Source organism: Ursus americanus, chromosome 1, assembly GCF_024610735.1.
Source record: "Ursus americanus isolate L20-20 chromosome 1, mUrsAme1.1.p, whole genome shotgun sequence".
In the NCBI taxonomy this organism is placed as follows: domain Eukaryota; kingdom Metazoa; phylum Chordata; class Mammalia; order Carnivora; family Ursidae; genus Ursus; species Ursus americanus.
This window is the reverse complement of record NC_142127.1, coordinates 22,593,410-22,617,695: the sequence shown is the minus strand read 5'-3', so window position 1 is coordinate 22,617,695 and position 24,286 is coordinate 22,593,410. Positions and strand designations below refer to the sequence as shown.

Genomic DNA, 24,286 nt, shown 5'->3' with positions numbered 1-24,286 from the left:
TCATAAACTTAACTCTGCATTCCAGCTAGACTTGGGAGTAAGAAAAATATGGAACCCATAGAATTGCAGCAAGAGCACAAAGATTATAGGATGTTTTGAGCAGATGGGGGTAAAGGGGTACTCTCCTGAGCCATAGAAGGAATGGTCTAGTAGTCAAGATAAAACAAGTCAAATTTATTAGATTTGTCACAGTCAGCCATGGTGATCCAATGGCTGGTCTTGCCATTCCTGGACCCAAGCCACTCCATTGCTTCCATAATATTCATGTCGCCTTTCACCTTGCCAAATACCACATGCTTACCATCCAACCACTCAATCTTGGCAGTGCAGATGAAAAACTGGAAACTGTTTGTGATGTGTCCAATGTTTGCCATGGACCAGATGCCAGGACCCATGTGTTTCAGGATGAAATTCTCATCATCAAACTTCTCCCCATAGATGGAATTGCCACCAGTGCCATTATGGTGTGTGAAGTCACTACACTGGCACATAAATCCCAGAATAATCCTGTGAAAGCAAGACCATTAAAACCAAATCCTCTCCCTAGTGCTCAGAGCATGAAAGTTCTCTGTTGCCTTTGGAACTTTGTCCCAAGGGCTCACTGTCCACAATGATGTTGAAGAACATGGCAGGTTTGACCATTGGTGGGAGGCGCGGGTGGCTCCCAGGTGGCGGTATCTGCAAGGCCTGTAACTAAGTTCTGAATCAAGTCATACATCTCAAGATTACACCTGGAACTTTGAAGCAAGTTTTCTCCATGTTTAAGCTTATGCACAATGATTAAACCCAAGTATGGATTTATATGGAGCCAGTGTATATGAGTGTATGATATTCTCCAGAAGTAATATTCAGTCCCGCTGGTTCCAATAACCTGGTCCTATGATTAAACATAGGCAAATGAAATAGAAAGTATAGACAAAGATTTCTCAGTTGCTAACAAAAACATTCTGGAAATAATTTGCTTTGGTTTCTATTCGGTTAGAAATGAAATCAGGATTGGCTTAAAGAGAAAATAGTAAGTGGAAAGGTCACAGTGATACCAAATAATGTTTTTGTTAGAAATAAATGTACAGAAAAAGTGGAAATTCAGGAGGTAATTATGAGGAAGATTTTATGTTTAACACCTTAGACAGGAAGCAGTTCATAAGTATTTCAGTGTTTCTTTTAAAAAACCAAAGAATTTCGTACTTAAATGAGAAAACAAATAAAGGACAAAGAATACTTATCCTGAGTGGCTGCTTTACAATCTCTGTAAACACTCAAACACTTATTGCTTTGTGGCAAAGAGCATGGGTCATATACTAGATCAGAGCGCTTTGCACAATGTAGTCCTGTGTTTGATCAAAATGAAATGACTAATGCTATTATGTGTCCTTTTGAAAATAAAAAGTTAGCACAAAGGCATGATAATGTCTTTTATTTTAATGATTTTATAGTAATAATTTTATCTGTCCAATATAGGAAGAGATCAGTAAAAATGGCAGGACTCTTTTACACCTTCACATATAATCAATATCCTTCACATATGATCATTATGGCGATGAAAGTTATTGGCTGCTTAAATAACCAAAAGTGTACATTAGTGCCCTGGCACTCAGTTTTGTGACCAGTTTTATCATTTTAAGCTTAAATGCTTTTGAAATAAGTAATAGCAGAAGATCAAACAGCTGGGAAATCAGCATGCAGAGAGAAAAAGAGCAAAGCTGCAAAATGAATTTATAAATGTTACTGGAAGAGCTGAGAGAAAGTTGCTGAGAAGTCCAAGATCCAATGTACCTTAATAAATACAAGCTATATGAAAAAACGTCTACAAAGTGTTCAACACTATTTTGGACATACACCTACTACCTACCACCCCTTACCTTTCTTCCTGATTTTTCTCTGACGTATTAGAACTATTGAGTAGACATGATTCATAGCCTCTGAGGTTACTAGGTCAGGAAAATGGAACACCCAATGTATTATATCCTAATATGCATGGTATCTATGAAGATTGTACATTGAAATAGTGATCATGTACATTCAGGTTTAATAAATAGGTAGCAAAATTGCGATTTTGATGAATTTCTCCATGAGAAGATAGAATACTGGGATTACTGCGTTTTACACAAAATAGAAGCACATTGTTTTCTTTTTTCATTTTAACCAAGCAGGAGGGTTTCTAAGCCCTCGCTAGGTTACCTTTGTTCACATTAGCCTGCCATTGTATTTTTTAAATTCACATTTTAATGGCAGTCATATAAACAATGCAGTAACTGCCAGCAATCAAATTACATTCTTATTCTGTCATTTAAGCATTATATGTTAAAATAATAAAAACAACTTTTGTACATGTTTATTCTGTTCTTCAAAGCAGAATTTCTTCTACGTCTTTCCTAGAGTCTTATGAGAAAAAGGTGGTCAATATTTGTTTTTTGATTGACGGAGAATATGAACAATGAAGTAGAGCCAGAGAGTAATTTTTGTGATTTGGCCACCTTAATGGCACCAGGTATTAAGAAAAAAATGTTTGGAGAGGAAAACGTTTGTGATATTTTCTAATCATAATGCCAATATAAAGGAAAGGTAGGACATACTGGATGTATATATTTTTCTCTACTCGGGAAAAAAGGCATAGTTTTATTTATTTTATATTCAGAATTGTAAAATCCAGCTGTGTTACAGGCTTAATTTAAGTGTAAAAATTATCCTTTTTTGCTTAATTAAGGTAGATAACACTATATATGTACATATTTAGTCAACATAAAACACAATTGTCAACAGCCACCTTAAAACAGCTTTACAAGATGGAGATATATATATATATATATATATATATATATATATATATATATATATATATATATGGATTTATATGGATTTATATGTATATATGTATATATATATCAACTTGTACATATGAATTGTGAGTTAAATGTCACAAAAAGAAGATATGCCATGAATATTCAAGAAATACTTTTAGTCCCTTCTCCATGTGAGATAGACTGGTGGTGGATTTTCTTGCTCTCTGGTCTTACCAGATACTGAAGACTCAAGTGTCTCTTCCATGTTACCATAATCCTCCAAGAGGATTCCACATTACCATGATCATCCAGGACCCTACCTTTCTTAACTTTGGGACCTAGAAGCATCTTGGGACATTGAAGTTAGATGCCCATGTGGGCGGTTCAGATGGGACCCACCAAGATCTCAGGGCACACATTCCGCTTTTCTGGATGGTGCGTGGACACCAGTCAGTAGTAGGACCAGCTGAGCAGTTGAAGTAGCTATTCGGTACAGGCAACACTGGATGGCAAGAGGTCTGTGGGTGTGAGCCCTGCATTCAAATGTCTCTTTGATACTGACAAGAAATGACAAAGGAAATGAATTGAGGAGATTCTCAATGCTAACTTTCTGGCCCATCCAGATGGACAGACCTTATCTCTGGTTCCAGAAACCTCTGTGAAAGTCTAGATCAGGCATCCCCTTTGCTAGAATCAACAACACTATTAGGTCATCTAGGGAGTTTAGCTAACCTATTTACTTTTAATTATTTTCCAAATCTATTGTTCTGACATACAGTTAATTTGCTACGTTGTCCTTGATTCTTGATATTTTTTTCCAAATAAATGTAGTTTATCTAATTTTTTTAGGTTTGGCTTTTAGAAATATTATTTTTAATATAAACTTCAACGCCTATTTTTAAAAGTAAAAACTAAGCATTAATTCTTTTCTTATTGTATTTAGTTATGAAAAACTTTTTTTTTCAAGTTCTTATTTAAATTCTAGTTAGTTAACATACAGTATAATATCAGTTTCAGGTGTAAAATTTAGCGATTCATCACTTACAACACCCAGTGCTCATCACAACAAGTGCCCTTCTTAATACTCATCACTTATTTAACCTAGTCCCACCCACCTCCACTCCAGCACCCCTCAGTTTGTTCTCTAGTTAAGAGTCTGTCTCCTGGTTTGCCTCTCTTGTTTGTTTTTTTTCCCCCATGTTCATGTGTTCGTTTCTTAAATCCCACATATGAGTGAAATCATGGTATTTGTCTTTCTCTGACTGACTTATTTCACTTAGCATAATACACTTTAACTCTACCCACATTGCCATATGTATGCCTTTGACAAAGAGAAAGATCACTTACAAGGAAATAAAGACATTAATATTTTACCCATAACTTCACATAGGCACCGTGTTTGTGCTGGAGATTCAATGCAGAGCAAAACACTGAAGGTCCCTGCCTTCAGAGAGCTTATAATCTAGTAAAACCGAGGACATGGACAAGGACTTTAAGAATAATTGTTTTGTGATGCCTAAAATATTTTGAGAGAGCGAGAGAATAAAATCACCATAATGTCACCAGGTCCAGCTGTTACATGTACCATAGAAGTTACTAGAGTTTAATGGTTATCTTGGAAAATCTTAGACAAGTTTTATTTTGTTAAGCTCATCCTTTGACAGCCAGATATTAAAAGTGTTTTATTCTCTTTTATAGGTAATCATACAGACACCTAAAATATTTTATTCTAAAAAATCTGCCTTTAGATTTCTGCCACAATAAGAACTTTTTTTCATTGCCATTGCTCATTAAGGAATAAAGCTTTTGATGAACTTGTGAAATCTTGGGAAGGCTAATTTCCCTCTGTACTATCAGTCATTGTTTGAAGATTTAAATTTCATAAAAAGAACAGTCATCTGCAAAAGTCTTTGCTACTTAGATTACAGAGTTTTATTATCCATTTGAGCACTGCAATTTGTGGATAGCATAGATGACAAATTATAATTTTGTCTTTTCTGTGGAATTTTACACAAAGCTCTTGAGTTTCACATTAAAAAGCCCTTGATAAGTGAAGATGCATGACTATATATTTATATATTCCATTAACAAAAGGAGTAGCATCAAACACAAGTTCTATCCATAACATGTGGCTGATAAGTCATGGTCGATAGAAATTAAAGATAGTGTTTTAGGAAATGTGCAAAACAGGTTTTTTTCATTAATTCATTATTTTGTTTATTCATACAACAAATACATAGTAAATGCCTATAATGGGTCACTCTCTCTCTTATGGGACCTAGGAGGACAACAGTGCATAATTTCGTGCTTCTTTGGAGCTCACATTATAGTGCAGGAGATGAATAATAAAATGAATTAAATATATCCATCAAATAGTTACAAAATTTTTGGAGCAAAAGAAACAGGACAAAGGAACAGTCTATAATAGAAGTAAATGGTGGTATTTTAAGCAGTGATCCATGGAGTATTCTTTAAGGATGTAACATTAAAGCTCTAGGGTATGAGGAGAGCTGAGGAATGGGTGTTCCAGAGAGAAGGACAGCAAATACAAAGGCCTTGAGATAGAAGAAAGCTTGATAAATCAAGAAAAAGCAAGAAACCAGGCATAGCTGGAGAGAGTCAGCACAGGGGACATTAGAGTTGGTTAGGTCAGAATTGTGACCAGAGGCCACACCATCCTGGATCTTGCCACCATAGGAAGGGCTTTGGATTTATTCTAAGTAAAATTGGAAGCTTCTGTAGGGTTTGGGGAAGTGTGAAATAATCTGACCTTGTTTTAGAAAGATTACTCTGTTTCCTAGAATGAAGGAAAGGAAAGTAGAATGGCCGTACTACTTTTAGAATTACTATAGTTCTAATTACTATAGGTATCACCCTGTATAAATTTAAGAATGCAGTAAGCACTGTGCAGATACTGAAATAAGAAAAGCATCTTATTTCAAATCTGCCTATCAAAACGAAGCTCATGATCTGTCAGTGCTGTTTAACTGAACCGGCATAATTTATTTATGCACAGTGAGCCCAGGATATGTATTACAGCAGAACGGCTGGAGAAAGATGCCTTAGGATCCTGCAGAATGTTTCACCATGGCCAAGATAAAAAATGACTATTATTTTTTAATAAATAATTATTGAAGTTGCAATTCATAACATTTTCTTCAAAGACTTATTTAGACAACAAGGAATGGTCAAGAGAACTCTAAAGGATTTTTTTTTCCCTTATTGGGGGAAATATTTAGATTCTGAACACCTGTTCAAAGGATATAGCACACCTTTACACAAAATATAAAGTATAAAATGATTATATATATGTAATGATATATATATATGAGATAATGGGATGTATCCTATATATATGATATAATGATATAATATTATCTATATCTATATCTATCTATCTATCTATCTATCTATCTATCTATCTATCTATCTAAAATTCATGGGGTTTAAATCCCACTTCACTATTGAATTACCTGACCTGTCTATGGCTTCTCATCCTTAAATTTGGGATAAGAATTCCACCTGCTTACACAGTGGTTGTGACAATAAAATGAGTTAGAACATGTCCCTCCAGGAATGTTAGCCCGTGCTTATAACCACTAGGCATATCACAGTGCTTTACAGAGAATTAATATGACTCATTTTATAGTCAGAGTTTTGTTTTATTTACATGAGAACTTGTTACACAATAAAATAACAAAGTGACAGGAAAAAAAAAAAAAACTTTGAGACATTCAGAAGATTCCCCACGAACTCTGAGATAATGTCATTTAATGCGTGGCAAACTTCTTTTAAAGTCTTTTAAAATTATAAACTCATGCTCAAATTACATCACTCTACATATGATGTGGGTGTCTATGGTTGCATTTTTGACTTCTTGTCTAGAAGAGGAATGCCAAATGCTCATGTTTTGATCATAAATGAGAATTAATTTTAGAAGGTAGGTGTTAGAGGATTTTTGTAACCCACTTTTTCAGTATAGTCAAATTTTACTGGATCTTAGATTGATATATTTCTTTAATTGGAATTTTCGAGGGCACAAATGTCAAAGTATTCCAATAATTTACACTTTTGATAAAACACCTACCAGGCTATGCGACAGGAGCTGCAGTGTGAAGGACAGATAGCAAAATGAGGTCTGTGGGGCTGGAGCAGGTGTTGTCCAATTCACACCAAGCTCCCATTGATCAAGAGAAGTGAAATGATAGACAACAAATTGAGGAAATATTTGAATTCTAAAATAACTTTCATGAAGAAGCAGAAGTGCTTTTGGACCAAAGATATAGCTTGAAAGCAATTTGGCTTGTTGAATAGCTTACATTCCCTTCTTATGTATGGAAAGATCTGAAGAAAAATCTCTAAACATATTCAAGTGCAGAACAGAAGTTGCATACTCCCCAAAGCCTATTCTTGATATGGGCCATTGTAGGAGACTTAGAGTTATTGAAATTACCGTTTATGTTGACAGAGGCATGAAGGGTGGAAGATAAACCACAAAGTTAAAGATCTCATTTCAGGCAGGGACATTCATCCATCTTCTGGCTAACAGCAATTTGTCCCCTCCTTTCTTTCCAGAGCATCATTTCTTTGTATCTGTTCTTAGAGCCTTGGTGCCACTGGCTACAAAATTAACATCAATTCTGCTCCTAGAATGATCTCTGGTCATTCTCATATCCATTTTGTGTCTCTCAATTGAGTAGGAATTCTTAACTTTGTAATTGTTTCTGAGGAACATTTCAAACTTTTATCCAAAGCCATTTGTAAATAAGCTGTTTGTGAGCCAGATCCCAAGTTTAGTTCTTATTTTTCCACAGGACTTTTGGTTCTGTTCATTCCTTGGACTGTCTTCTCAACCAAGTGGCTTTAGACTTCAGCAAGCAATATCACATTCATGTTGAGTCTTTTCCACCAAATTAGTAAAATGCTTTTCCTCCAGAATATTGAGGAGAAATAGGCTGTGTTTGTGGCTAATGCATTTATTTCCCAAACTTCAAGGAACTTTAGCTTCTTAAACTGAATCTCATTAGAAAAATAATGTACAATGTTGTTTATTTTAGTATAGCAATTATTTCTAATTGAACACATATTTAATGATATTTCCAGTTACCTTGACTTTCTTTAGAGAATTGCATGTATGAGCATTATTACAAATAATGGAAAAGAATGTGGTGTATTTCAAAATAAATAGGCTCAAAACAGTGATTGGTATACATAGACCATATATGTTTATATTATATATATATATATAAAACACTACATACATAACACAACATATAACATTAAATAATACCACTATATTATATAATATATATATCATGGCTCCTAAAGAATAGGCATTAGGGTTTATGTTGTAACTTTATTACCTTACAACATGAGTTGAATATAGAAAATACTAGCACATCTATAATGAGTAATTGAATGCATGAATACATTTTCAATCTATAAAAGAACAATATAATGGAAACTGTATTTTTTATTTCCAAGAGTGACCCTCAAATTATTCTGGCTGGGCTTTATGCAGCATATCTGAGAATTCTTTTCATGAAAGCATTAGCTGATGAATGTCTGCTGACCTGGAATTAATGCTTATTATTGAATTAACTGTATATTGTATGCCATGCTACTATACATAATCAGCCAAAGACATTGATTCTTCCATGCTAAGGGTTCAAGAAGCTTTATACAAGAATCAATATTGATTTTTGCAGGTGCAATCTAGAGCAAATTTCTTGATTGTGAAAGACTATTTTTCAAAGTGGCTCACAAAGCTCCTAGTTTCTTCTAATATATTGGCCGCAATAATCTCAGCTCAGAACCAGTTATTTGCAGAATATTGGCTGCCAGAGGTTGTTGCTTATAACAGTGGGTCTACATTGATCTCAGTTTTGTTTAAAATACTTGTGAACTGGAAATTTATTTATGTTTTCAATACCCTCAGATAAATGGCCAGGCTGGGAAGATAGTGTAGATTACTGAAAATTACCTAAAATAGATTCAGGGAGAAGACTGACTGAGTTTTGCCAGATATATGGTGTTCAACATGTCACTTCATGATCAAATACAGGTGTGAATCCTACTAAGTTACTAATTAGGTGTCTTAACAGTTTTCTAACTTTTTATTTCATATATATATAAATATATATAATTAAACATAAAATATATAAAATATAAAATAAATTTTATATATATCTATATCTATATCATCTATATATTCCAGACAACAAAAAATATGAAACTCACCATTCTTTATTTTCACCATATTCTTCATCATGACTGGTAACTTGTCCAATAAAGTTTCCATCTATTGTAATAAAGGTTATAGAATAAGAATATCTAATATAGGTTATAAGACTCAGACTACAGATGGGCAAGTGTGCCATTCTCGCCAATGGAAAAATCACTGCTGAGGGTGTCTTTATAATGAAATTCAACTACCTCAGCTCTAAAGTTACTACAACCCAAATCCAAAGAACAGGATTGTCATTTGTAGCTAAGTTACACCAAGATAGAAGTGGATAATCAATGAATAATAATAATAACAATAATGTAATAAAGAATGTTTTAAAATTGGAGCCCCACTGAAGTGGAATTGCTCTTATACCAAGCACATCACAAAATTCTCTCTTTTTATAGAAGCCCTAGATGACTCATATATTATTCTTTTTGGCTATAGTAATAATTATCTTTCTTTTGTGTTTTTATCATGTACCAGGCATTCTACTGAAAGGTCCACATAGGATTTAATCTGCACAGTAACTCTATAAAATATATCTTCTGAAGAAAGATACATATGCTGGTCAGGTCCAAGAAATGAAGTAGCTTATAGTCTCAAATAGGAAATTATAAACTGGAACTCAAAACTGAGCTTTCACCCTTTCTTTAAAAGAACTTATTTTTTATAACACTTTTAGATTTACTGAAAAATTGAGATGATGGTAAGGGAGTTAGTTCTCATATATCCCATACCCAGTTTCCCTTATTACTAATATATGAGATATTTGTTATAAGTAATGAACCATATTGATACATTATTAACCTGTCTACAGTTGCTTAGATTTCTGTAGTTTTTACTTAATGTACTTTTTAATATTTTTGCTGCAGGATCCCATTTGGAATATACCACATTACATTTAATTGTCTTGTTTCTTTGGACTTTTTTTGGCTGTGGCAGTTTCCTCAAATTTACCTTGTTATCAATGACCTAGATGGTTTTGAGGGGTAATGGTCAAGTAATTTGTAAAAAGTGTCTCAAATGGGGATTTGTCTGATTTTCTCAAGGTAAGACTGAAGTTACTTGTAGTTCAGAAGAAGACTACCTATGTAAAGTGTCATTTTAATTACATCTTATCAAACATAAATATACTATCAAGATGAATTATGACTGGTAATATTATCCTTGATTACTTGGCCTAGATAATGTTTCTCAGGTCTCTCTACTGTAAAATCACTGTTTTTTTCCTCCTTTGCATCATTTACACTTTGGACAGAAGACACTATGCACAGTGTAGCCTAAAAATGAGGAGTTTGCTCCCTTTTCTTGAGGGGGTATTCATATAAATTAGTAGGAATACCTACATGGGAGAATTATTTATGTTAGCTGTAGGTTATTGAGGATGTCCTTTATCAAGTTGAAGAATTCTCTAGCTCTAGTTTGGAGAGACTTTTTATCATGAATGAGTGTCAGATTTCATCAAATACTTTTTCTGCACCAATAGATGTGATCAGATGATTTTTTTTCTTTAGTCAGTTGATGGGTTACATTAATTGATTTAAAAATGTTGAACCAGTCTTGCATGCCAGAAGTAAATCCCACTTGGTCGTAGTATGTAATTCTTTTTGTACATTGTTGTATTTGATTTGCTAATATTTTGTTGAGGATTTTTACAGCTACATTCACAAGAAATATATATCTGCAGTACAAGCGAGAGAATCTTAAGCAGGCTTCACATCCAGCACAGAGCCCATGGCGGGGGTCGATCTCACAACACTGAGATCATAACCAGAGCCAAAAGCAAAAGTTGGGCACTTAACCAACTGAGCCACCCAGGCACCCCTGCAGTATTTTTTTTTTTTTCTCGTAAGACTTTACCCGGTTTGGGTCTTAAGGTCACATTAGCTTCATACAATAGGTTATGAGTAGTATTCCCTCTGCATCTATTTTCTGGAAGAGATTGTAGAGAATTTGGTATAATTTTGCTTTCTAATATTTAGTAGAATTCAATAGTGACGGGCACCTGGGTGGCCTAGTTGATTAAGCACCTGCCTTCTACTCAGGTCATGATCCCAGAGTCCTGGGATCGAGTCCCTCATCAGGTTTCCTGCTCAGTGGAGAGTCGGCTTCTCCCTCTCACTCTGCCCCACCCCCCTGTTCGTGCACGCTCTCTCTCTCTCTCTCTTTTTTTTCTTTTTAAGATTTTATTTATTTATTTGACAGAGAGAGAGGCAGCGAAAGAGGGAACACAAGCAGGGGGAGTGGGAGAGGGAGAAGCAGGCTTCGTGCCAAGCAGGGAGCCCGATGTGGGGCTGGATCCCAGAACGACGGGATCATGACCTGAGCCAGCAGAGCTTAGCCACTGAGCCACCCAGGTGCCCCTCTCTCTCTTTCTCAAATAAATAAATAAAATCTTGAAAGGAAGGAAGGAAGGAAGGAAGGAAGGAAGGAAGGAAGGAAGGAAGAAAGAAAGAAAGAAAGAAAGAAAGAAAGAAAGAAAGAAAGAAAGAAAGAGAAAGAAAGAAAGAAAGAAAGAAAAGAAAAGAAAAGAAAAGAAAAGAAAAGAAAAGAAAAGAAAAGAAAAAGAAAGAAAAAGAAAGAAAAAGGTTTATTAAAAAAAATTCGCTAGTGAAACTATCTGGGTCTGGTGCTTTCTATTTTGGAAGATTTTTGTTGATGCATCTTCTTTAGTAGATTATTGATTTTTTTTTTTCCGTGTGTGAGTTTCAGCAGTTTGTTTCTTTCAAGAAATTGTTCCATTTCATCTAAGTTATCAAATTTGGGGGCATAGGTATTCATTTGTTCATAATATTTATTTATTATCCTTTCAGTCTCCATGGCAACAGTCACAATGGCTCCTCTCTCATTTCTCATATTAGTAATTCATGTTTTCTCCTTGTGTTTTAGTAAACCTGCTGGAAGTTTATCAATTTTATTTTCAATTTTCAAAGAACCAGCTTTGATTTTGTAGACTTTATTGTTTTCCTGTTTAATTTATTTATTTATGCTCTTATTTTTGCTATTTTCCTTCTTTGCTTTAGGCATATATAGTTCTTCCTTTTTAGATTCCTAAAAATAGAAGCTTAGATTATTGATAGGTCTTTCTTTTTTTCTAATACATGCATTTAATGCACTAAATTTCCCTGTAAACACAGATTTTGTTCTTGTCACTATTGTATTTTAAATTTTATTTAGTTCAAATATTTTAAAATTTCTCTTGAATCTTTTTTGACACATATGTTATTTAGTAGTATGTTAATAATTTCCAAATATTTGGGATTTTCTAAATACTAATTTCTAGTTTAATCCCATTATGTCTGACAACATACTCTGTATGATTTCTATTTTAAATTTGTTTAAGTGTGCTTTATTGTCTAGAATAGGATCTATATTAGTAAATATTCCATGTGAGTTGAGAAAATGTATTTAGACTGGTATCCAAAATCTATAAAGAACTTATCAAACTCAACACACAAAGAACAAATAATCCAATCAAGAAATGGGCAGAAGATATGAACAGGCATTTCTCCAAAGAGAACATCCAAATGGCCAGCAGACACATGAAAAAATTGTTCAACATTACTCGGTATCAGGGAAATACAAATCAAAACCACAATGAGCTACCACCTCACACCAGTCAGAACGGCTAAAATTAATAACTCAGGAAATGAGATGTTGGTGAGGCTGTGGAGAAAGGGGAACCCTCCTACACTGTTGGTGGGAATTCAAGCTGGTGCAGCCGCTCTGGAAAACAGTATGGAAGTTCCTCAAAGAGTTGAAAATATAGCTGTCCTATGACCTAGCTATAGCACTACTGGATATTTACCCCAAAGGTACAAATGTAGTTATCCAAAAGGGCACCTGCACCCCAATGTTTATAGCAGCAATGTCCATAAAAGCCACACTATTTAAAGAGCCCAGGTGTCCACTGACAGATAAATGGACAAAGAAGATATATATATATATATATATATATATATATATATATATATATATATATATATATATATCAATCATAATAGACTAAGGGTGCCATGATATTTTGTTTTATATCAGTATCTATGGTCTGTCTCATTATTCAGACAATTACATATTCCTTTTTATGAATGGGCCATAATTTAGTTAACATTTTTGTACATGAACTTTAGGCCACTTAGAATGCTTTCTACAAAACAATGTACCACTTGACATTTGTATACACAAGTCTTTCTGTTCCTGTAATGGTGTTATTGTGGTATTAATGCCTACAAATAGAATTTTTGAGTCAGAGGGCATATACAATTCTCTGTACTAATTAACAGTATAAACAATAGTATGAGAATAACACCAATTTCCCTTATTATTGCCGACAAAAAAATGTTATCAAATTTTTGAACTTTGAAAATTTGGAGATTTATTATATGAGTAAGTATAGCCAAAGAGTTTGGATAGATATAATTTTTAAGCCTGAAGTCTTGTATTTTACTGTCTTATGTGTTCTACTTCTCTCTCCCCCACCCCAATCTCTCCCTCGGTATCTATCTCTCTAAACCCCTCTCTCAATATCTCTCTCAATCCCCATCCCCTTACCTTGATATTTTGTGAAGGGTATACTTGGTTGTGAAGGTAACACTTTATCTGAACTTTATTAGTGGCTTGGCACTTGAAAAGTGCTTATGAATGATTTGGTGCCTTTGCTCTCTATCTTGATAAGGTGATGCTTTGTTTCCATTGCTTGAAACTGTTCACCTTGGCACTCTCATCCCTGAGAGGCACAAAAATATGTCTCCCAGTTAATTTAAATTTTAGACCTCAGGTAAAAAAGCTTACTTTATCAAAGTTGTTTTTCTTTCCACCTGTTTACCATCTAGCTTCAGTCTAATTTCACATTTATCTTGTAGGAGTTTGCTGGAAAAGGCAAAGAACATCTCATACACATCAACATCATGAAAAATTTTCCCTTCATCTAGAGCCATTTTTATCATGTGGTTTGTTTCCTTTAACTATAATTACATAAATTGGTAAATGTTTTCCTGTGATTTTTGAGTTTTTGTCACTCATAACTTGATTGTCTTCACTAAGCCAAGTCACATTTTAAATTTTATTATTGAAGCACCTTTGACGCAAAAAGCATCTGGAACTCCAGCTTTCATATCTATACTCCTGGTTGGCAGCAGGGACTCCCTGTACTTTTTCATGGAGTTGTGGGTTCCATGGAGCCCCTTGAGAGGCTCAAGGGACAATCTAGTTTCACATTGTCTTGGGCATCTGCGTAGTTGGCTCTTCTTCAGATGCTGCACCAGCTTGACAGTAGAAGCTGGGTCAAGAATGATATGCATACGTTAGCCTATTTTAAATTGTGGTTTTCATAGTTTCCTTACTGATTTATGAGAAATCTTTGATATATATTATATATTAATTTTTTGTTAAAATTTTAAAACACATTTTCCTCAACATGGTATCTTTTAATTATCTCTTCATTTTTTCACAACAGAAGTTTTAAATATTTATGTACTCAAGTTTGCTAATCTTTTCTTTTGGGTTCTGGTTTTTAAATCAGCCTTAGAAAGGCAATCCCATATTTGTAATAAACTTTAAAATGTTCTCTATTACTTTAAAAAAATGTGTTCATTTACTTATTTAAATAGACTTTATTTTTTAGAGCAGTTTTAAGTTTACTACAAAATTAAGTGGAAAGTGCAAAGAATTCCTATATATCCCCTACCTTCCCCGACTATCAGCATCTCACACCTGATTGGTACATTCATTACAGTCAGTAGACCTACATTGACACATGACTAACCCACTGTCTGCAGTTCACATTAGAGGGTCATTCTTGGTGTTAATCATTCTATGGGTTTCAACAAATGTATTATGACATTTACCCACCACTGTAATACCATGTAGAATAGATTCTATGCCCTAAGGATCATCTGTGCTCTACCTATTTATCTACCCTCCCCTGTAACCTCTGGATGTGACTGATCTTTTTACCATTTTCATAGTTTCCCCTTTCTAGAATATCATGTAGTTGGAATCATAAATATATAGTCTTTTCAGACTGACTTCTTTTATATAGTAATATGTAGTTAAGGTTTCTTATGTTTTTTCATGGTTTGTTCATTTCTTTTTAGCACTGAATAATACTCCATTGTCTGGACGTACCATAGTTTATCCATTCACCAAGTGAAGGGTATCTTGTTTGCTTCTACATTTTGGTACTTAAGAAAAAAGCTGCTATAAACATTCATGTGCAGGTTTTTGAGTGGATATAAGTTTTCACCTCCTTTGGATAAATACCAAGGAATGCATTTGCTAGATCATATAGTAAGAGTATGCCTAATTTTGTAAGGTATTGCCAAAGTGTCTTCCAAAATTGCTGTATGTACCATTTTGCATTTCCACCAGTAATGAATGAGAATTCTTGTTGCTTCACATTGTCATCAACATTTGGTGTTGTTAGCATTCTGGATTATGGCTATCCTAGTACATGTGTAGTGTTATCTCATTGTTGTTTTAGTTTGAAATTCCCTAATGACATATAATGTTGAAAATATTTTCATATGCCATTTGACATCTGCATATCTTTTTTGGTGAGATATTTTTTCATGTCTTTTTGCCTATTTTTAAAGTAGGTTGTTCATTCTCTTATGTTCAGTTTGAGTTCTTTGTATATTTTAGATAACAACCCTTTATCATATGTGTCTTTTGTAAATATTTTCTCCTGGTTTGTGACTTGTCTTCTCCTTCTCTTGACATTTTCTTTTGTAGAGCAGATATTTTTAATCTTAATGAAGTCCAATTGTACCAAGTATTTCTTTCATGAATCATGCCTTTGGAATTTTTCCCACTACTTTTAAAAATTGTTATTTTTCCTTTTGTCTTATTGTTAATATTGAACCCTGCTTCAGAATATATCCAATATCTGTCCTTTTCTCACCAACTTCATTGACCACAAACTAGTCCAAGCATCACTGACTCAGGTTATTGAAGTTGCTTTCCAATTGACCTGCTTCTACCTTTTCCTCAAACAGTCAAGTTGTTAAAACCACAGAGATCACAACCACTAATATTTCAGCTCAGAATTCTCCAAAGGCTTCTCACCTTATACCTACAAGGCCCTCCAAGATACCATCTCTTTGCAGTCTCATGTCCTATTACTTTTCTCATGCTCTCTTTCATGGTAGTTGGCCTCCTTGTTCTGTGAATACCCCAAAGACTCTCATTTCAGGGCTTGGGCATGTCCTGTTTCTTCTGTCAAGAATGTTATTCCTAAAGAACTCATAATTTGCCCCTCCTATCTTCAGATCACCTCTAAAAACAGGCTTTTTTGGATCATCCCATTTAGAAAAGTACCCTTTGGAACAATATTTCATAGAACTTGTTTATCCCTAACAAGTATTCATTTGCTTATCTCTTCCATATAGATTATAATCCCCATGGAAACAAATTTTGGTCTCTTAACTACTATATTTCTAGTATATATCTGGCAGGTGGGAACACTTCTCTGAGATAAACATCTCATAAATATTCCAAAGCATATTAGTCTTGTTGGGGATGGGAGCATGTTGAGAAAGTTTTGCTAGGTGAATCATAGTTGAAGAGTGGTATCACTCCTATTTGATGCTATTTGATGCTAAACTATTTGATGCTAAAAAAAATTAAATAATTGCTGAATGTCAGGTCCAAATATTATGATAAACTGGTAGATAGCACTGCAGTTTCGAACCAATGTTAGTTGATAAATGTTGCTTTGTAAAGTGCAGGGAGTGGGTTCAGAAGCAAAATCTTGATGATGTGCTCTCTACAGCCTATTTACCTTGAGTTAGAACTAAAGGCTTAAACCTTGTAGACACTGATATCTCTCTAGGAATTTGGCATAAATCCCACTGGTTTTAAGAAAACTTAATGTTGAAACTGAAATGTATTTCTTCTTGACACAACTGACATCCATAATGGGTTCAATCATGGCTAAGTCCAGTTGGCTGAGAATTGCATTGTTATATTTCCAAGTTAGCTTTCAGAGTCCTGGTACTTTGCCAAGAGGCTTTGACATTTGTTGGTTTCTAAAATTAAAAAAAGAAAAAATTAATTATTAGAGTTTTTAAGAGAACAAAGCAAAATGGTTTTTTAGCTGGAAATAAAACCATAGGTTCTTGTAGTAATGTAAGATAAAAAATTGTGTGTAAATTGGAACTTCTTTTTAGATGACTGGATTTTTGCTGAGCATTATGCTTTTCATATCATTTGTCTTCATAAATATTTGTTCTTTTTTTTTTTTATCTAGCATACTAGATAAGGAAAATAAGCCTTTTAAAAACAAAATCTGTTTAAAGTTTTTCTCATCCTAGTCTTAATTTTCCTCAAGGAGATCAATTTCATTGCTCAAAGATTCCTTTATTCGGTTTTATTCAAATGAATTATTATAAACTATAGATATTTTAAATAAATCAATAGGTATAAGAAAATATTAAGGCTAAAATTACAAAATTCAAATTAGCTAAGATTCCTGATATGTAGAACAGTCTAGTCATGACATGAGTCTAAAGGTGTGCTATTTGAAAACTAGAAACTGGAGATGTTAGAGATTGACCTGAGCTTAAACATTAGTTCAGTGACATTGAGTTTAATACCCTGTTTCCATCTTTTATGCAACATAGTCCAAGGCCATATTTTAAAAATATATAGATCATCCGGAGTGAAACTTTTTTCATGTCTCAGTTATCCATTTCTGATTTGTGAGGATTCATTTGCTGATGCCTTAAAATCAGAAAGGAAACATTTTGAAATACTTTCAAACATATAGTTAGTAATTGAGGATAGTCAGTTTAAATGTAGGCAGTGGTTAACATGCTCTCAGAATTAAGGTGCTCTTTAAAAAATAATCCCCTTTTATGGGCATTATCAAATACAGAACTGATTAAGCAATCAAACTCCGCTCTAGTTTCAGAGCAAAATGTTAGCCATTCTGCCACTCATTCTTTCTTTTATTACACCTCATTATTGTCTCTTTAGATTCTTTCTTTCTGTTCCGAATGATTTCCTACCTTATGGCCATCGAAGGAACATAGTGGAAGGGTAAAGAATTAATTAAAGTTCTAATGGCGCAATTAGTAGTAAGTGTGAACTGTTAAAGCATTTCCTCAGATGTTTTATAGCTTGTGAGACATCATCTTCACCTCAGCCGACGAATACTGACCACCTGTTATCTGTTACCATAACATTATACAAGCAGACTGACAGAAAGCAATCTGGTCTCCAGTGATTGGACTGCTGAAGCAATTGACAGGCAGTTTCCACAAAGGTAAACTGTGAAAGCTAAACGAGATGGTAAATAGAAACTCAGGCAGGTGTTTAATGAAGAAATACTATTAAAACAACCCAGAAGTTATAAAATGAATCTATTGTTTATGCATATTTTTATGGTATTCAGTTTGATTCAGTGTTTGAAGACAGTAACTTTAAAACCAATATTCTATGTCTTACAGTTGTAATTACCTGTGTGAACTTATAACTTGAGTTAGAAAGCATATTGCACTTAGTAAAGAAAGTTGTAAAAGAAGTTTGTTGGTGCTAAACTGGTCTTCGTTTAAAATGAAAAAGTGGGTGGTGATGCTTTACACTGCATTTCTCTTAAACTTGATGAAGTAAATAAACTTAAAGAGAAAATAAGTTAACTTAGAAGGGAAAGCATAATTTGGCAGATTTCATTGAATTAAGGCTATTTGTTGCCATAGTGTCCTACAAGATTTCTTCTGGATGCGGAATAACACTGAATTTCTAATATGACTTGTTCAATTATTGATTTGTTGCTTATCTGTTCTCTAGGAAAGTCAGATGAAGATCAGCATGACAGTATTTATAGGCTGCATCTCATCTGTGGGATGTAATCCGTCTTCGTTAAGTTCAGTAAAAGTGATAGATGGCATTTGGCAGGGTAATGATGTGATCACTCTACCAGCGCCTCTTTAAATCATAAGCTGTTGCTTTCTGTTGTGTAGATATTTAATCAGTTATACACCCCATTACTGATTTAATTCAGAATGTCAGTGGCAGTTGAATAATGTGAGTATTTGTATATTAATATCATATTGTATTAATGCTCCCTTCATTTAAGTGTGCCATTCATTTGAAAATCATAAACTGTTGCTTCATGGGTAGAATAAATGTAATCGAGATGTTAGGCATCTAACACCTTCAGTGTTTGAATTCAGCACGTCAGTGAAAAAATGTGTTCCTTTATATCTCTGTTTGTATTTTCTTGACTCAATGGATTATTTGATGAAATCAGCACTTGCTATGAGTAGAAAAAAATTATTTTAATGCATACCCTATACATATGAACTTTAATTTTCAGATTACAATAGAGGAATGGAACTTTGAGAAGATAATGCCAGAGCAACACATTTTAATATATAAAGTAGAAAACCCAACAATTCTTTAATGGAGATATACTATTAAAACAATCTCAGAAGTTCATGAACATTACTATTTTTTCTTTTAATTTTATATTAATTTACGCATTTAAGATGCTTTTCATATATAAAAACTCTGGTTCACAATGCTCTAGCTAATTATGGGGGATGAATAATTTAAATAACTACTATTTACATTTCACATTTCTGCTCTCAAATATATTATTCATACCTTACAACGTAGAAATATTTATAATTTAAAAAATCCTTTTTTTTAAAGGAAAACTTGGTTGCATCACTATCTTTTAAAGACCTTTACACTAATTTTGTAGGATCTTAATGTTGATTCCAACGCTCAGAATAAACATGTATGGAAAAACTTGAACACATTATTTGGTATAATGATTCTACATAATTAATTGAAAAATTTTATTTTTAATTTATAAGTTCCTTCTGCATTGCCATAATAGTAATAACATTTATATCTGTAATACTTCCTTCTAACAAATCACAAAATTTACATAGAAATAATCTCATTGAACTTTGTAACATACCTAGAACAGTTAAGGAACTCCTGGTTATTAATGTATTTCATAAATGAGAAACATGGTGATTTGGGGACTCCCTCCTGCTCAGTCAACCAATAATGGTGATTGGATTCAGTCTCTGCTCAGGACCTCAACAGCCCTGAGGTCCCATGGTTTTAAGTGCTACAAACTTTCAGCCATTCCTTTTTATATCTGTCTTTGCTATTTCTGTGATTAATTTATTTCCTGAAAAAATATTATATGGATATATGTATGTGGGTGTATATGTACATGTGTACATGTGTACACACATATGTATGTACGTATACATACACGCACATGCATTCATACTCTCAGATTCTAAATCATTATCAGTAAATGCTTGTCAAATGACAAAAGCAGTCCATGTTGTGATTATACTAAATTATTCAGTTTCAGATACTTGAGGTAAGAAGAGATTTATGGGAAGTATAGGAATTAGAGGCCATGAACATAAACTGGTCTTTTATGCCCATTTCCATCAGAATAGCTATTTAGATGTCTTTGGATAATCCTTTTACAAACAGAAAATAATTATGTTCCCATCTGCATCACCGTATCTTTTTTGATTTTCATTGTATTAAGATCTTTAAGCTCCACCCCCTAATTCTAATTGAAAATTATATGACTGCTATTTATTTCAGTTTGATGAGACTATTTCAACTTCACCTTCCCAGCTCTCTGCCCTTTTGCCAGCACTCCTGAACTCAAACTTATCAAGGAAACAAATCTTTACAAATCGTTTTGGAAATCAGTTGCTTGGAGAAGTAGAAGGGTTTCCTTTACTTGTTCCTTACATTCTTCTGTTGTGGCTATTAGCAAGTTTTCTGCTGTTTTTAGTTTTTCTGTTTTATTTTTCCAACTTGTTCTGACATGATACAAACAACTAATTTTTCCTTTATCTTCTAAAGGCATATCTTTATTTCTTACTTATTTTCTCAAATCTAACTGCCTAATGGAGAGGTAAAAGATTATTGAATGTTTCAGTTCTATTTCCTGTCATGCAATTCTTTCTATTTTTACTCAAGAACTTTGACATTTTCCATATATATATATTTCATGTTCCATGTATGCTAAGAAATTTTAAAAATCCTATAAAAATTTTTCATTTTCGCATTTTACTATCTCTTTTCTTTGAGAGATTTAATATTTGTGATGAGAATCCTCAACAATTTTAAAAATCTTGCTTTTGAAGTGAGATTTTGGAGGACCAGATGGTTAGTTCAAGGAAACAATAAATACGAATCTGAGGAATACTAAATTTTCAGGGGAGAACGTTTAAATTTTTCATGAAAAATAATTATAATTATTTTCTTGACAATATAATTGTTAGCTCTTATCACTTTATCTGAGTAGAAAGCCTTTTACCTCTTGTCAAACTATGTTTGGTAAGACAGTGTACTGCTGATTGTCTGAATATACCGTTTTATCTGAAATTTTACTTTTTCCTGGATCATTTGAAATGCAAAAAACAAAAAACAAAACAAAAATAAAAACAAACTTGGCATCAGGGAAGAGAAAAAAATATCAGAAAAAAGAATTCCCATCATCAATGTCACATCTTACCTCTTCTATTGTGAAAAATAGTCTTTGAGTATACATTGACTTGACTGGATTACATTGACAAATTGATTTTTATTTCCATTGTATTTCTATTTATAAGTAGATTGATTGTTATGTATCCTATTCCTAACTTAGTAAAACTCTCTCCTAAGTTTCTGTTTTGTCATTATCACTTTTTATGTAAAATCCAGATGTCTGTGTGGTACTGTGTGGTACCAGAGTGATGTACAACTTACAATGCTCACATTCTGCCCTTATTGTGGGAGTTTGAGATTAAAAAGGGACAATACTTGGGCAGTCAGACCAAAAGAACAGATAACCAAGCTAATGCTTAATCCATGGAATAAATAAAATAACCTATTAAAATAGTGAAAAGATGCCTTCGGCTCAGGGCGTGATCCCGCCGTTCTGGGATCGAGCCCCACATCAGGCTCCTCCGCTATGAGCCTGCTTCTTCCTCTCCCACTCCCCCTGCTTGTGTTCCCTCTCTCGCTGGCTGTCTCTCTCTGTCAAATAAATAAATAAAATCTTAAAAAAAAATAAAATAAAATAAAATAGTGAAAAGCACATAGTAAGCATTCAATAAATGCTATTAATTAGGTATTTTGTAAGCTTTGTGACTTGTCAGTCCCCAAATTGTTAACCTGTGACAATGAGAGTTGGCACGTGCATATTCCCAAAATGCTCTTTATAAATTTTAACTATTGTTATTTGAATGAAGTAGGTGGAAGTTAGTGTTGCTACGTCCTTTAATCTTCACTGAGTAATTTAATAGGACAAGACTTTTATTATTATAGAGTATTATTATTATTCAAGACTTTTTTGTTACTGAGTCCCAGATTGGCTTCCGTGGCTCAAAAGGCCAATACTTGAGACTGAGTTTTGATTGGAAAGAAATATGAGCTTTATTCAGGAGGCCCGCCACCGGGGGAGAAGAATGACTCTTGACCAAAGGCCAGCTCTGAGGTTTCTGCCCGGATTTTCAAAGGGTAGTTGAACAATACAGAGAGTGCAGTGGTCTGTAACATTTCTCGATTACATGCAGACTGGATGGTGCCAACTATGTTATCTCAGTACTTTCTGGTTGTGCCAGGGAGTCTGGTTCCTCATTGCTCTGTGGGGCCAGGGAAAGTGTGTAAAATGAGTCTGATTCCTGTTTTATGACTGCAGGAGTGCTCTGTTCTTTCTAGGAAAGAATGCATGATCAATAGATATAGAAAGGAAGGTTAGTTAATCAATCATGTGGGCTAAGGGCATTTGCTAAAGTTTAAAGACTACTAGGTTAGCCAGAGGGACCTAGGCAGCTTCATTTGGATCATTGAATAATGAAAGAAATCAAAGGACAGGACATAGTGTATATGAATTGATAGTATAAATAAAAGAAAATTGTTGGATGTGTTTCATAAACCCTTGAGGATAAAATTTTGGTTCCTAAAAAGTTTAATGTTGCTTGTTAAAATAATTTTCTGCCAACAAACTGTTAAATTAATAGTGAGTTAACAAATTTTTGCAACAATATTATTTCTTAATAATATATACCTGTATCATTTATAAATGCAGTCTTCAAAAATGAGCATTCAAATTTTGAAACCACATCAAATCAGTCTTCAAATGGGTTGTAACGATGAATTCTTAGGTTTCAGTTTATGCAATCTCCGATACTGATTCCTTGAATAAATTTATAATTTAGAAATGAATAAAATAGATTTAATTCATTTAAATAGGATTAAAGAATAATTTTTAAAGTATAAGCACTGTCAGACTAACAACAATATATTGAACAAAGAGATTATTTTAATTGACAGTGTTGGAGCATAAGAGTTTTTTATGATAGTACTTAAAATTAGATATGCGAGTGACTTTAAGGTCTGTTTCAGTAACTTTTTTTTTTTTTTTTTGGAAGTTTAGGATATTTATTTCTGGTTCACGCAATGTCTGAAGAGAGTTGGCTGACTCCACAAGGTAGCCCTCCTCCATGCTGTGACTCAGCAATGTAGACTGCTCCCAGTTCTCTATACCATATCAGGTGGCTTCCAAGATCATCCCGGCAGGGGCAAGAGGAATTATAGAGAATTTACGCTGTTCTTCTCTGCTTTAACTTAGAAATGATAAATACCTCTTCCATTTATCACCTATTTGCCAGAACTGACTAAGTTACAAGCAGCTGGGAAAGAAAGAGGGCAAAAGGATGTTTCTAGAGCAACAGGTGGCCACATTAATATTTGAAAGAAGAAAATAGAATCAGAGAAGAGTAGTATTAAACATGAGAAAAAATACAATATAATACAGAAGTAACCCATTCTTAAGTAATTCTGTCTCAAACCATTGTTGTACATTGTTTTCCTCCAAAAAGTTTTGTTTTAGTTAGATCAGTGTGTCTGAATATGACAGGATATTATTGACTTTTGATAATATAAAGAAGAAATATTACTCCAAGGAAATGGTATTATTAATGCCTTTATCAAAAAAAAATATTTTTTTTAAAGTAGGCTCCACACCTAGCATGGAGCCCAACACAGGGCCTGAACTCACGACCCTCAGTTCAAGACCTAAGCTGAGATTAAGAGTCGGTCATTAACCAACTGAGCCACCCAGTTGCCCCATGCCTTTATCAATTTAATTTTGTGATGAGTGATTTTTAAAGCAATAATTTGGTAATTTTTAGTAGATTTCTTAGTAAGGAAGAAGTTTAAAAATCAGATATTCTCCAGGACACCTGGGTGGCTCAGTTAGTTAAGTGGCTGACCCTTCATTTCATCTCAGGTCACG

The 24,286-nt window shown here is 33.8% G+C and overlaps 1 protein-coding gene and 1 pseudogene across 1 annotated transcript in view; one reads left to right on the top strand and one right to left on the bottom strand.

Moving 5' to 3' along the window:
• The window catches only part of LRP1B (LDL receptor related protein 1B), a 576,984-nt gene that overhangs the window by 216,710 nt on the left and 335,988 nt on the right, over positions 1–24,286 (top strand). The window lies entirely within an intron of this gene.
• Positions 147–642, bottom strand: LOC123783163 (peptidyl-prolyl cis-trans isomerase A pseudogene; annotated as a pseudogene).